Consider the following 16,332-nt stretch of genomic DNA (forward strand, 5'->3'; position numbering starts at 1 on the left):
TTATCATCATCATCATCATCATGTCAGCCGAAAGACGTCCACTGCTGGACATAGGCCTCCCCCAAGGCTCTCCACTCAGACCGGTCTTGTGCTTTTCGCATCCACCGCGATCCCGCGATCTTAACCAGGTCGTCGCTCCATCTTGTTGGAGGCCTACCGACAGCTCGTCTCCTAGTCCGCGGACGCCATTCGAGAACCTTTTGACCCCATCGGCCATCAGTCCTGCGAGCAATGTGCCCCGCCCATTGCCACTTCAGTTTTGCAATTCTTCGGGCTATGTCGGTAACCTTAGTTCTACTGCGGATATCATCATTTCTGATTCTATCCCGCAGAGAAACCCCGAGCATAGCCCTCTCCATAGCCCTTTGAGTGACTTTGAGCTTCCTCATGAGGCCCGTCGTTAGCGCCCACGTCTCAGATCCGTATGTCATCACTGGCAACACACACTGGTCAAAGACTTTTGACTTCAAACACTGCGATAATTTGGATGAAAAGACACTGCGAAGCCTCCCGAACGCTGCCCAGCCGAGTCGGAATATTACGATGATGATGACAAATAGGACGTTTAATATTTATTTTAGTATGTATTTATCTATTTTTAAGTACGTTTATCCTTTGCCTCGTATCCATAGTACAAGCCCTGCTTAGTCGATATATTTTAACTAAATCCACGTAAGTACTAACCACCTGTACTAAGTACACAAAATAAATCAAGATTCAGTCTACGCACCGGTTTCACGCTCTAGTTGTGAGTGTGTCTGACAGGGAAGATTCGTTTATGTCGTGTTTCAAAGCTACTTAGCGTACGCTTTAGGCGAAAGTAGCCTTCCCTCCGGTGGCAAAAGAGTGGACAAAGTGATCTGTCATCTCCCTAAAAATGTTACTAGGTTATTATTAGTTACCGTCTTAAAAGCTTTATGCAAAAGGTCTAAGCACTGGTAGCTTGTGGTCTAAGAAGCAACTGGTCTAAGAAGCAAATGGTCTAAAAAGTTCCTAGTAGTTCATAGTTAATTCTATGCACTAAAGTCGACGGAGCACCGTTCCGCGGAACTCCTGTTCCGCATGGCAGAGGCGCTTCGTATCTTCACGCAATTATTACTTAACCGAGCTTCATGTTTTTCAAGTTTCCGACACGAACAGGTTAGGACCAGCTGCTTAGACCACTTGGTACTTAGAACTGCTTTTTAGACGAAGCAATACATAAAGAAAGAGAGATAGAAACATTTATTCACTACTAGTTTTACCCGTGGCTTCGCACACGTAAATCATTTGATCCAGTATCTGAATTGAAATTTAGGGATTTTTTTATATTCCCGTGGGAATTTCCGCAAATTAAATCGTGGTTTTCATTGACGTTACATTAAAACAATGATGTCAAATTTCGTGACTCTAAGCGCAGCGGTTGTTATATCGAGATTTTATCCTTATCCCGTTGGAATATCGGAATAAAAAGTAGCCTATGTTTTATTCCAGATATCCAGCTATCTACATACCAAATTTCATCCAAATCCATCCAGCCGTTTCAACGTAAAGGAGTAATAAACATACTCACTCACAAACTTTCGCATTTACAATATTAGTAGGATTCGCAAAACTTACAGCACATGGAGTATATGTTGGGGAGCAGCTTTCCACAACGTGGGAAGAAGAACAGTGAAATAACAACTTGTCTTATGAGAGTCTTTTAATGGAGATCCATACAAGAAGAAAAGCACGTATCACGTATGTCAACAAATCGAATATAAAACCAAATATGACATACGTTAATATATTTTTTTTTATATATCAAAATAGGCATAATACAACCTATTCCAATACGCCCCTTTAATATGCATATTCATATAAAATAAATAAACACGTATTAAACAAAAGGGCTTTCAAAGAAAGTATAACAAAGGAACAACAACTTTAGCAAAATAAACTATTAACAAGTAATGCCTAAACCAGACATGCACTTATAGTGCTTAACTCTAGGCAAAGCTTTCGTTAATATATCAGCGAGCATAGAATCTGTAGGTAAGTACGACAATTCTATACTCTTGTTGTCCTTTAAAATACCTCTTATAAAATGGTGCCTTATATCTATGTGCTTGCTACGAGAATGGAACATTGGATCATTGGCAAGACACATCGCCCCCTGATTGTCTACATGTAAGGTTAACTGTGCAAACTTACTTAACCCAATTTCAGTTAGTAAACTGTTGAGATAAACGGCTTCCTTCATCGCTGATGACAAGCTCACATATTCAGCTTCACACGTGGATGTCGCAACACACTTCTGTTTCTGTGATTTCCACGATATACATCCACCACCTAACATGAAAACATAACCAGAATAAGAACGTCTATCCAATAAACATCCTCCCCAATCTGAATCAGAATACCCTTGTAAAGACTTGCCTGTTTTCTTGAAAACAAGTCCGTATTCTATCGTTCGTTTCAGATAACGCAGCACACGCTTTGCGGCCTTCCAACATTCCTCGTTTGAAGAATTAAGAAACTGCGACAATTTTGCGATACTATTAGTAATATCGGGTCTTGTCCCTGTTGATAAATAATTAAGAGCTCCTATCAGTTCTCTAAACGGATATTGCTCACTCTTCTCACATTTGTCATCGCTTTGAGAAAACTTACAATTCACTTCCATTGGCGTAGAAACGGAGTATTTACAATTATTCATACCATATTTCGTCAATAAATCCGAAATATATTTTCGTTGTGACAATCTAATGCCATCTTTACATTTGTCAAACTCTATACCCAGCATGTATTTGACAACTCCATAGTCTTTTAATTCAAACTCGGTGGCCAGTGACTTTTTAAATTCTTCAATAAATTCTCTTTTCTGGCATGCGATTTGGATATCATCAACATAGATCAAAACAAAGAGTTTTATATCAAAACTAATATCCTTAAAATAAAGACACGGTTCATTCAACGATTGTTGCAGTCCCATACGTTTTAGTTGTTCATCGAGTCGTATGTTCCACTGACGACCAGCTTGTTTGAGCCCATATAACGACCTCTTCAGTCTGCATACATCACCTCCAGCCTTTAAATCGTCCAACATTTTCACAGCTCGTTGATAAACATCAGAACCTTCTGCTTCTGTCTCTATTAATTTAAGTAAACATTCTTCTAAAAGTTCTGGCACCTTCATGTAGATATTTTCTTCTAACAAACCATTTAAGTACGCCGTATTAATGTCCAACTGATGAATTTCTAGGTCTAGCTCAACTGCAAGTGCAGCTAACAGTCTTACTGTGTCGAGCCTGACAACTGGAGCAAACGTATTGTGGTAATCAATACCATACCGCTGGCTAAAGCCTTTTGCTACAAGTCTCGCCTTTTTCTTCTCAGTCTTGTCGACATTCAGCTTGGTTGTCAAAACATATCGACAGCCTACAATATCACGGTTCATGGGTTTGTTTACTATCTCCCATGTGTCATTTTTGACTAAGCTCCTTACTTCCGATAAGATAGCATCTTTCCATCCTTTACTTTCATTACTTGACAAAGCTTGTTTTAATGTCACTTCTGCGACTCCAACAAAATCTTGACAGTCCGTAAATTCTTCGATAGAATCACTATTATCTTCTACAGTCGCAATTGGCTCCGGTTGCGTGTTGGGTATCATTTGGTAAATTTTTCTTGGGCGTCCGACATGACCTCGCTCTGTTCGCGGTCGACCTGGACCTCTCTTCATTCCCCCGATTCATCATCGTGAACGTCATTTGCCTGATGATCATGATACGATGGTCCTGGAATGACTTCGGGTTCTACGACTGGCTGACAGTCAGGTTCAGGTGTCTTCTTCGAATGAAATTCAATTTCAACTGACTTTGGTTGTACATTTGATTCCATTTGTTCAATTTTACTAGAACATCCAACACAATCTCGGTCAATTTTATGAAATTTTACATCTCGGTCAATTTTATGAAATTTCACATCTCGTGAGATTACTATTCTTCGTTGCTGTGGCAACCATATTCTGTAACCTTTTCGATCTCTTGGGTATCCGACGAAAATTCCTTCTGTACTGCGTGGAGCAAATTTATCTTTTCCCAGTTCTTTGTCCAATACGTGCACCTTCGATCCAAACCTTTCTAGATAACTTATCTTCGCAGGTCGTCCGTACCATCTCTCAAAAGGTGTGTCTCCTCCAAGACTGCGCGTAGGACATCGATTTCTGACATGACATGCTGTTACGACAGCATCTGCCCAAAATCCTGGTGAAAGAGCTGATGAAATCAGCATACATCTCGCCATTTCTACCAACGTACGGTTTTTTCTCTCAGCTATGCCGTTCTGTTCTGGGGTTCGAGGACAGGTCAGCCTTCGAGATATACCTTCCTTCTTCAAGAATTCATCGAAATCGTGGTTACAATATTCGCCACCGCCATCTGTCTGGAGATATTTTATTTTATTACCTGTCAAATTCTCGACATAATTCTTGTATATTTTGAATACAGTAAGAACTTCACTTTTCTTACTCAACAAATATACTTCACACCATCTTGAATGGTCGTCGATGAATGTGACAAAGTACTTCGCTCCGCCTATGGCTTCATGTCGCATCGGTCCAACAACATCAGAATAAACAATCTTCAATTTCTCATCACAAGGGCCTTCTGATTTCGAAAATGGTAATGCACTCATTTTCCCGCTCATACAAACATTGCAATCGTACAACTTTACAGCATCTGACATCTTTACACTTACACCAGATTTATTTAAAAGTTTTATAAGATCTTTTGCATTCAAATGTCCTAACCGTTCATGCCACAACCACACATCGACCTGTTTCTCGGAAATCGCCGATACTGTTTCACGATGTTGTTCCTCAACGTAATATAAATTACTCTTACGATTTGCGATCAGCTTCGTGTTACCATGACTATCTTTTACACTAGCCGCATTACCTGTAAACGTAACACTATAGCCTTGATCCGTAATTTTTGCAACTGAAATCAGGTTACATCGCAAATCCGGAACGTAAAGCGTATTGGGCAATTGAACAACAGTTTTAGAACCATTATTACATGTAAACAATCTTACCGTACCTTTGCCTCGTACGTTTGTACTATTATTTGTTGCCAAATTTAGCTTCAACGACATGGGTAACATCGTATCACCAAATTTACTTGCGTCGTTACACAGATGAGACGTACACCCACTATCAATGATCCAATTCCCACTCTCGTTGCTTGCAGCCTTATCATCTGAAAAACAATTGAAAGTTATAAAATCGGAATCAAAAATATCAGAAGTAGTACTGTCTGTTGACACAAACTTAGAAGTTTCTTGGCATTTATTCTTTTTCTTCATATTACATTCAGAAGCCCTATGACCGTGCTGATGACATTTAAAACATTTGTACTTGAATTTCGAATCCACGTCGACTGTACCGCTCTTTGGTTTAAAAGACTTCTTCTCTTTTACATGAAATGCTTTATCCACATTTTCATTCTGACGACGAGAATTTCCTTCCTCCAAAATCTTTATTTTAAGCGTTTCCGGATCTGGCAACGTATCTCTAGACTCTATAGCACATCTAAAGTTCTCGAAACTAGATGGTAAACTGTACAGCAGCATAATCGAAATCAAATCGTCATTCATTTCTATTCCCATGTCAGCCAATTTACATCTGACATCAAAAAATTTCATGACATGTTCTCGAATGTCACCACTTTCCTCCATTTTGTGTAGCAATAACTCTTTCAACAATGTCGCTTTTTTCGCAGGTCCTTTTGATGCATGTATGCCTTCAAGTTTTAACCAAACGTCTCGCGATGTTTTGCATCCTCGCAGGTGCCTCAGTTCACTCGAGCTGATTGATAGGATTAGGTCTGCCTTTGCCTTCGCGTCACCTGTATCCCATTCAACGGCTCTTGGTGGTTCTGCCGGTCTTACGAGATTGCCGTTCACATAGCCCCAGGCATCGTTTTTTACAAGAATCGCTTCCACTTGGATTTTCCACGTCTCATAATTATTTTGAGCAAGTTGCTCGATTTTGACGGTTGACATTTCAATATTCTATTTTCACAATAATCACAATATCCAGATTTTTTTACTTCTTCACTCTGGGCCCATAACCATTGTTGGGGAGCAGCTTTCCACAACGTGGGAAGAAGAACAGTGAAATAACAACTTGTCTTATGAGAGTCTTTTAATGGAGATCCATACAAGAAGAAAAGCACGTATCACGTATGTCAACAAATCGAATATAAACCAAATATGACATACGTTAATATATTTTTTTTTATATATCAAAATAGGCATAATACAACCTATTCCAATAGTATACAGGTAACTATAAACAATTTCTTTGCTTTACTCCGCTGCGACCTTGCCATAGCTTCGTTTATGCAACAAATGTATGTATACCTGCCTATTTATAATTCTATCTATATGTTTGTAATGTGATATGCAATAAATGAATGAAATGAAATTAAATGTATGTATGTATGTAAACTCTTTATTGCACATAAAAATAAAAATACAAATACACAGAGAGGAGAACAAAGGCGAGTTTATCCCTAAAAAGGGATCTCTTCCAGTTAACCTAGCTAATGTGTTCATGCAGCTCCTCCGCTGCACTGTAAGATCACACACACATAACGCAAAGCCAACTATCACAACCACACTACGCTAACGCATTTTGAACTCAACCAGACTTTATCACCAGATGACCAGAGCAGCACAACCGTTCATTGATATGGACCTCCTCAAAGCAACGCCTGGTTCAATAAATTGTTCTTCAGATAAACCTCTACAATCTTCGATTCCGTAGCACCGTTTAAAGACATCTCAATAAAGCTCCAGCCACAGTGTAAATATCTAAGACCCGATAATCCATTCATCACGACGCCTTACTTGAAATCGTTCTCGTATCTATATTCTTTCCGCTCATTTGCCATTTAAATTTGTCTCGCGATAAGCCTGGACATCTGTCGGCCGGATATTGCCTGGGAATATGGGGCGCTACGTTTGGAACTCGAAATAAATTCGATCGACACAATGAGCTTTATTTGAGATGTAGATTTAGGGCCTAAGCTAGCTGACGCAGTTTGCACGGAGTGGGTGGACGCCTATTGAAAAATAGTATGAGCAGCACTAACCGCATCCGCAGGCGTGCACCCACGCCAGCTTGCGAAGGCATTGACGTCTATGTACCTTACGGCACTAGACTGCCTGTTTGGAAAAAACGTGCGGCGCATCAATCATCAATATACTTTGACACAACTCCTGTCACGGACGTCAACAAACTATAGTGAAACCGTCGGGTGGCAAGCAAAACTCACCAATTACCACTTAAAGTCAAGAGAGATAATCAAACTTTTGCATAGCATCGTAAGGTTAATATTCCCCTAATCTTTTTTTGCTTAGCGACTTGTTTATCACCCGACGACGTTCACACAACCGCGCTGTGAACTAATTTTGTGCGCCATTTTGATGTAAGAAACATGCAGTCTATGCATAGAGTGTCGATGAGCGAGGCCGTATTGTCGAACACGCTGACGTTCACGATCGCATTCACCGTCTCTTTCTACCCTTGTCTTATGCCGTGTGACAGAAATTAGTGGTGAAAACGATAATGATTTTAAGTGTGTTAGACTTTCTGATATTCTTTGATACAGATAGAATGTTTGTTTTCAGGAGATGATTGGGTTAGTTTCGTTAAAACTTCAGTCGCATATTAAGATTATTTCTCATTTCTTATGCAACGTTATTGATATTCGCTATTTAATTTTTTGGGAATTCCCACGTGTATTTTTTTTCTGAATCACGGAATTTCAATTCAATCTTTTCGTTAGTGCTATTAGTATAGTGTCGACACTTCCAATAGTTACGCTTGTAACCGTCATTTCAGTGCGGTGCGTTAACCGCAATGTCAGTTAGGGCTGCCACTGCTACAAGCAGGCGTATCCAACCATTTTTTTACGTGAAATTCTACTACAGTTGTAGTGTTTCGTCATTTGATGCTTCCAAGATTTATTAATCATGGAATTAGTTGAATTGTTTTGATATCAAAGTGCGTTTTGAGATCCAAAGTTCATATTATTGTATATTTAAATATCTTACATCTATTTTCAACCTCTTGTATTATTTTTACTTGAGTATTTGTAATCAACATACAAGCATACAGTCTCGTCCATTATTAAAATTAGTTCGGAATATAACAGCTGCTTCTTGTGTCAATTTGGATTAACATACCTAAATTAATTATTAAATACTGAAATTACATTTTTTTAAAGTGGTTGACGAATGTTCCAATACATTGATTTGTGTTCAAAGTGCTTTCCTCTAAAATTTTTGTAAGTAGAATCAATAACTTTAGCAAATTTTCAATTGTTTCAGCTTTTGAAAGTTTATCAATCCTGCAGTTTGAAGTTTGTCAGTTCACAGAACCGCTTGTTTTGGAATTATGTTTAAGAAATTGACATTTCTTAAAAGGAAAAATGTTTTCGGAACCAGTGTTAGGAGCCATCAGCTTGAGAAATGAAAGAAGCGCCGCGTTTACAATCCCATTATCTCTGCTTGGGATGCATTCACAGATCTCTTCTTCGGTTTTATTTATTATGATGAATGTTTTCTGAAAATAGTACTTTTTATTATTACAGATTCTGATGTATAATGGTTTTATTGCATTTTATCGGAAAAGTTTGTATTTATCCGTAGGTATATAATAAAGTTTTATATTAATGGAAATGAAAATTTATTTTTTTCAGGCTTTACTTTGCGGAGGTCCATTATCAATGAACTAAAAGAATTTCTTTGCTCACCCATGTAAAATAATTGAATGGATGGACATGAATAATTTAAAAATTAATATAACTAAAACTAAGGCAATACAATTTAAAACATATAGAAGTCAAAAACTTACGTTAAATTTAACTTACGACAATAATAAAATAGATATTGTTGATTCCACGACTTTTCTGGGAATAACGCTTGATGAAAATTGTAACTGGAAAAATCATGTTGATGTTCTGTGCACGAGAATAAATCGCTTTGTGTTTGCACTTTACCGTTTGAGAAAGATTTCTTCTTTGCAGACAGCGCTTAACGCTTATCATGGCTATGTCTCATCCGTTTTGCGTTACGGTATCATAATCTGGGGCAACTCAGTGGAAATCAACAGACTGTTCATAGCGCAAAAAAAATGCATAAGGGCGTTGTGTGGCATTGGCAGAAGGGAATCTTGTAGGCCAATGTTTAAAAAGCTTAAAATTCTTCCTCTTCCATGCATTTATATTGCTGAGATGTCACTTTTTGTAAAAAATAATATTGAACACTTTACTAGAGTATCAGATGTCAATCCCCAAGCTAGGAGCAATCGAAGAAATAAACTACTAGTTACAAGAAATAGACTGGCTCTTTGCCGCAACAACGTGTACAGCATGGCGATCAAAATTTTTAATAAACTACCGCCTGCCTTATTAGAGTTGCCAATGCGAAAATTTAAATCATTTTTATTAAATTGGCTTATGGCTTACAATTTTTATAGCCTCAATGAGTTTTTTAATTTAAGGGAATAGTTTTGATTACATATGACATTTATTTTATTTTAATTCTATTGTGACAATTCTTATGATATTGATTTTGATTTATAATGATAATTTTGTTTTCGATTGTGTATGACATTTTGCAGTTTTGATATTTGATCTTAATTAATTTTGTAACCTAGATTTAAGTCAAATTTTTGCATGCCTACTGTTAGAGGGCAGCTAGCACTATTGACACTTTTATAAGTTAATACCTTATAAGAAATTCCAACATCGTATTTATCCACATAGTGCTAAAGCAAATAAATAAATATTAAATATTTTATTTCACCCGCGACCATATGATAGGTAGGTCCTTCTTATGCAAGATATGCGTGTGCATGCAGTTCCTCCACCAGAACACGCACAAATCAAACAAACTCATCTATCACCGCACCATCACACTACACTGCGTTTCGAACTCAACCAGAGCTCATCTTCAGAGGAACACAACCGTACACCATGCTACCAGATGTTAGATTAACACACCACAATAGACGTAAGTACCCACCTATATTTTTTCTCAAACAAAACTACCCACATAATATTCTAGTGGGCATTGCGCGGAGCTCCTATTCCGCGTAGGTGAGGCGCTTCGCGCCTTGTCAAAACTCTAACCTAACCCATGGACCATAGTCACCATGTGGGTATAATTTACCTGAGTATTTGTTTTTCATATAAATTTTATTCAATCAATGATTAGAACTTATGGCTAATGATTAATAAATCATTAGTAATAATAACATTCGATTTAATAATATTAGAGCATTTAATGTTTAGACCAAATAAGCATTAGGGTAAGTACACTACATAACTTTAAGTCTATTAATAATTAGGATTAATCATTATTAGTTTTAGTAATATTAGAGCATTTTATGTTTACTACAAGTAAACATTGGGGCTTACAACTGCTATAACTCAGGTACATTATACCCACATGTCAACTATGGTTCATGGGTAGGTTAGGTTAGAGTTTTGATAAGGCGCGAAGCGCCTCACCTAAGCGGAATAACTGTTATAAACCCGAATGATTACTTGTAGTAAACATATAACAGTTATGAACTCCAATGTTTACTTCTAGTAAACATAAGATGCTCTAATATTACTAAAACTAATAATATTTACTCCTTAACCTAAAGTTACTTTAGGTCTAGTTGTCAATTTGGACATGACAAATTTAGCTGTAATGAAATGACATTACGGCAAGTGAAAATTACATCTAACGTTGGTATGCGTAATGAAATTAGCTTTAATGATATTCGGTGTAGTGGAGATGAACCTCAGAAACTTCAGAGTTTTGCATAGATTTACTTCATTACGGACGTTGACTATATAGTACTATTTATCATGTAAGTACCTACAGTGCTTCCTGGTTCTTAATGCCTGTGACAGTTGCCGTGTTCCGGATAAACATAAATGAAAAAGAATGCTGTTAATAACGACAGCAAGTTTAGTGCAACAGATGTATCGAGGATCACTTTATCCAAATTACTCGCTCTCATCCAAATAATAATACTTTGTCATTCGTGTTTATTCGAAACACGGCAACTGTCAAAGGCATTGAGAACTTAGAAGCACTTTAGCATAGTTTTTGAAACCACTGTTCCTTTTCCTACTTTAATAATAATTAACGAAACCTTTTTCTCTTTAAATTTCTTAGACCATGTAATTGCTGATTAGCTCAACGTCACGTCTCAAATGGATCCAAGATGTCCGCCGAAATTCCGAAGAATTACCAAAGAAAGAATAAGCGGTTAAGGAATTTTAATTTTCTTGAATTAATTCCTGTTCATTTTTCATAGCCTTAGTGCTAGGGTTGCCGCTGAATTGAGTCAGATTGCCAGCATTAATTTTAATGGTGTCATTATTTTTAGAGATGTACAATTTGGAGACGAGATTAAGGTGAAAGCGAACGAATTGTTGGATAATTACCTATTTATTCCCAGTGTAATTAAAAATAATCTAAGTTCATTCTGATACTTCCATAGGCGTACTTAAACGTTCTTTAAGTTTTGTAAATTTCTTCAACTATCTATGAGGTTTCAACAAAGTAACAAAAATAATTATATATGTTTCATGAGTACCACGATGTTTTTATTATTTAATTATCTACAATAATAAATCAAGCAAATTTTGCACCGGTTTTTCATGCAAACAGACAAACATACAATATAATTTAATACAATGACTCCTTATTGTACACCACAAACAGTAAGCGATACAGAAATCAGTCTGCTCACTAAAGATGGGTTCAATTTAACTCGCAAGATTTGATTAAAAACACAGATATATATATACATACTTTGAGACAGGTGAAACATAATAATCAACATTATCAGCCGTAGACGTCCACTGTTGGACATATGCCTTCTCCATAGACCCCCAATTCCTTCGTTTGAAAACGGCCCGCATCAACCGTAAGCTCACAGCTTTAACCAGGCCATCCGTTGATCTCGTTGGTGGACGTCCTACGCTGCACTTGCCGATTCACGGTCTCCATTCGAGACAAATATAATTATCACCATCATCATCATTCCAGCCAATATACGCCCCACTATTGGGCACAGGCCTCCTCTCAGAATGAGAGAGCTTGGGCCATAGTTCCCACGCGGGCCCAATGTGGATTGAGAACTTCACACAGGCCATTGAATTGCTTCGCAGGCTTGTGCAGGTTTTCTCACAATGTTTTCCTTCACCGTAATGTTCATGGTAAAATTCAAAAGATTTTTCGCACATGAATTTCGAAAAAGTCAAGGTGCGAGCCCGGGTTTAAATAAAAAAATATCATGGGACACAAAATTTACCTAGTCCCAAACTAAGCAAAGCTTGTACTATGGATACTAGACAACGGATAAACATACTTATGTAGATAAATACGTACTTAAATACATATTAAACATCCAAAACCCGAGAACAAACATTCGTATTATTCATACAAATACCTGCCCCGGCCGGTAATCGAACCCGGGACCTCAAGCTTCGCAGTCAGATTCTCTAACCACTTGGCCATCCGGTCGTCAAAAACGTTTGAACCCACGATCGTCTGCTTGAGAGACCATAGGTCAATCCACTAGACCACCACGACAAACAAAAACTTAAAAAAATATCTTTGTTTACGCGACTGCCAGCCCTAGGATCAGCGAGGAATTATGAAGAAGAAATCCGAGAGACGGATTACGGCATTATTTTTGGGCAGAGTTTATTTAAATTACAGCCCGCGTTCATCTTCTTTGATGTAATGGAAGTTGGGGCTTCTCGGCCATATGCCACAAGTTTGGAGGTACGGGACGGGGACGACTGAGGTTTTTAAGAGGGCATTTCTATCTACCGTTGTACCCTGAGTTTATCTCTCCGATTTCAACAAAATTTGGAAGGTAGACTCAGTCCCATGATTCCGAGCTGGAAAAACAGTATCTCCAGATGTGTCCTCAAAATATTGTATGGATGTGTCCGTTTTGTTACGAAAATTATTAAGAAAAATGTGTAACAAAACGGACACATCCATACAATATTTTGGGGACACATCTGGAGATCCTGTTTTTCCAGCTCGGAATCATGGGACTGAGTCTACCTTCCAAATTTTGTTGAAATCGGAGAGATAAACTCAGGGTACAACGGTAGATAGAAATGCCCAAGACGGCCCTGACAGATGAGATGACAACTATAGTTTGGCAAACATTTTTTTATACTCGTAAGGTGCCTAAGAAAGGTTTGTTAAAAAGGGTCAGGTTTGAAGTTAAACTTTTCCGATTGATATCATTCATCATTTTATCTAGAAACAACTTTAGATTATGGTTGAGTTCCAAAAAATAGTTGGGTTTGTGTGTTATGTTACGGTGTTGAGGCGGAGGAGCTGCATGAACACACATTTTGTTGCATGGAACAAGTTTTTTTTATATTTCTGTGATAATCGCAAATTGGTTAAGCGGTTTAGACGTGGAAAGGTAACAAACAAAACGACTTGCAAACTACACATAATTATACGCTCGAAAACACGTAATCCTCCATGGGGCAGTTGGATAAAAACAGGACTTATTCTAACTTAACTGCTGTATCTTAAATTATACGTATAACGTATTTATACCATGAAAAAAGTGCTGCGGGCTTCGTTAAAACTGTCGCAGTGAAGAGAACTCGATTTACTCTCCGACTAGATCCGCCACTATTTTGTTTATTTCTAATTTGCACTACACTTCCCTACGGATTTATACCGGTTTTGAAGAAACGGATCCGCTTTTAAAGGTTTCCAGCAATTATTGGATAGCACTAGATCCAAAATTGACAATTGAGAAAAGACTCATGCGAAAATGGTTTGGCTTCGTAATAACTCAATTCCTAAGGTTTATTCAAGTAATAGCTAAAAGAATTACTTCGCATTAAACGTACTTCGCATAAAAGTCGTTTCACATAAGAATCATTTCGCAAAAGACTCATTTCGCATAACGAAGCCATTGCCTATTTTCCCAAGGCCTGTTAGGTTAGACATATCATAATGGCACGATAACATATAGACATCACAAGACATAACTTTATTTTGACGTCAAACTTAATAATACACAATTTACAGAAAAGAAAAACATTTTATGATGTCAAAAAGGAACTTTACTCAGCATTATGCTGCTGTAAGTATGTGCCTACTACAGCGCTGACTGTGATGATGTTCTAAAATCTGATAATAATAGTAAACGGTAGTATTGATCTGAAACTGGACTCTGGCTGAGTTCGAAACGGGTCAGCATAGTGTAGTTATTATTATTCCTCCTACTTAAGACTGTGTACTTGGCAAAAAAACTAAAAAACAAAACCCTCAACCGCCTCCTATATACGTAAATGGTACCTTGTTAGTCGTACTCAGTATACACAAAGTACTCACTTTTCCTCACACAAAGAGCATTAAGACCGTGTTGTACGGAAACTTCGGCCTTTCCTGCTTGTCCGTGTCCCCGACACTAACTTTAGAACAGCGGTCGGAAACTTGTCCCGGCAAATAAAATTATACGAACTGCACCTGAAATTTACTTTTAAACTACGGCAAATTGGTTTTCCAGTTTGATATAATTTCTCTTGCTTCGATTTGCAAAACGTTGCGGCGACTGGCTTTATTATAATTGTTATAACAGGTTGTATTAAAACAAATATTTTTAATAAAATCTTTTATATTGACTTCACTTTTTGTTGAAGTAATGAGGGCTATCGCGTATGAATTCGCCACTAGAGGCGCTAGTGTAGCGTGAGGTCTCCGAAATGTCAAATCTCATATATTTTGGGTGAGCTACGCGGGTTTATTTATAATTAGAATAATATTGTGAATATTTTGCAATATCTGAAATTAATTATGGCAAATATGCGTTCCGGGGCAATGAATATCTGTGTTTTGAGACAGTTTTGTCTTTCGGAAACCTTTTTCCTCCCTTTTTCCGAACAAAACGGGGACTATGCAACACTGTGGCATGCTCGATATTTTTATAGTACGGTTTTAAGGTGTATTAAATATGATTTTAATCTAAACTTTGTCTTTACGCCCGTAATAATAGACTTTGAAAGCCATACTTATAGTAGAAGATCCGAACTAAAAAGATCTTCACCGGTCTGATAATAGAATGAAATGTATTTTTATAATAAATTTAGTATTTTAGAAAACGTATTAGAAATGATTTTGCTAAAAAATCCTGGACAGGCAGTTTTTTTTATTTTATTTTTAATGATTTTTAATTAAATGCAGACAACCCTATATCAACGTGTTCACAATAAAATGGCGCTTACGTTGATATACAATTTTTTCTATTATCTTATCAAGTGAAAGTAAATGACGTCGACATACCTGTTTAAGTTTATACCTGGCAACCCAGTAGGTAGTTCGTCCAGGTAAACAATAGCAAACCCAACGTCTACATATTCTATATGTATTATACTTTTAAGTTAATGTAAAATTGTCTTATAATCTCGATGATGCAACAAAAATTTATTGAAAATCTCTTTTTTTTAATAATTAAAAATAGCCTGTCCAGGATTTTTTTAGCAAATCCATTTCTAATATATTTTCTAAAATACTAAATTTATTATAAAATACATTTCATTCTATTATCATACCGGTGAAGATCTTTTCAAGTTAAGGACTATTAAAAACCTCACGCAACAGTGCGCCATCTAGTGAGACAAAAAACGATAGCCCTCATTCCATTGTCATCCAAAATACAATCCGTATTAAGTTTCAAGTCGATCCCATGACATGTTTAAGAGTTCCGTATTACGTACATAAAGTATGATAAAATTCCAGTTCAATCGGATACCAGGATGGAGTAAAATAATTTACAAATTTTGAAACCACGTCTTAGAAACAAGCAAACTTGAAGTTGCAATAAATGTAAGTACATAATAATTGAAACTCTAATATAGTTTATCTGTTCCGTCTGTCTATGTGGCATAGTTTTATAAGATAAAAACACAAGATACATGGCAAAATATTTGTTAGCTTCGTAAGTACTGGCACATTTTATCAAGTACAAATCAATTATAAGAACAACTGCAGAATGTTACTGTGTGAAGTACAAATTTTTCTATAAAATAAGAAATTTAAATCAAGAAGTAATTTTCTAAGTCACAAAACTGGAAGTTCTCGGCTCGGTTTGTAGAGCTAACCATAGGTACATATACCTATGTTTAAAAAGTCAGGACTTATGAGGCTAAACAATAATTTTCAGAAAAAAAATTACTTACCTGCAAAATTGTGACGAGTTGTTCTGACAAATATTTTTTCTTAAATGGTAATTGAGAAAAATAGTTA

The sequence above is a fragment of the Choristoneura fumiferana genome, chromosome 22, assembly GCF_025370935.1.
Source record: "Choristoneura fumiferana chromosome 22, NRCan_CFum_1, whole genome shotgun sequence".
Classification (NCBI taxonomy): Eukaryota; Metazoa; Arthropoda; class Insecta; order Lepidoptera; family Tortricidae; genus Choristoneura; species Choristoneura fumiferana.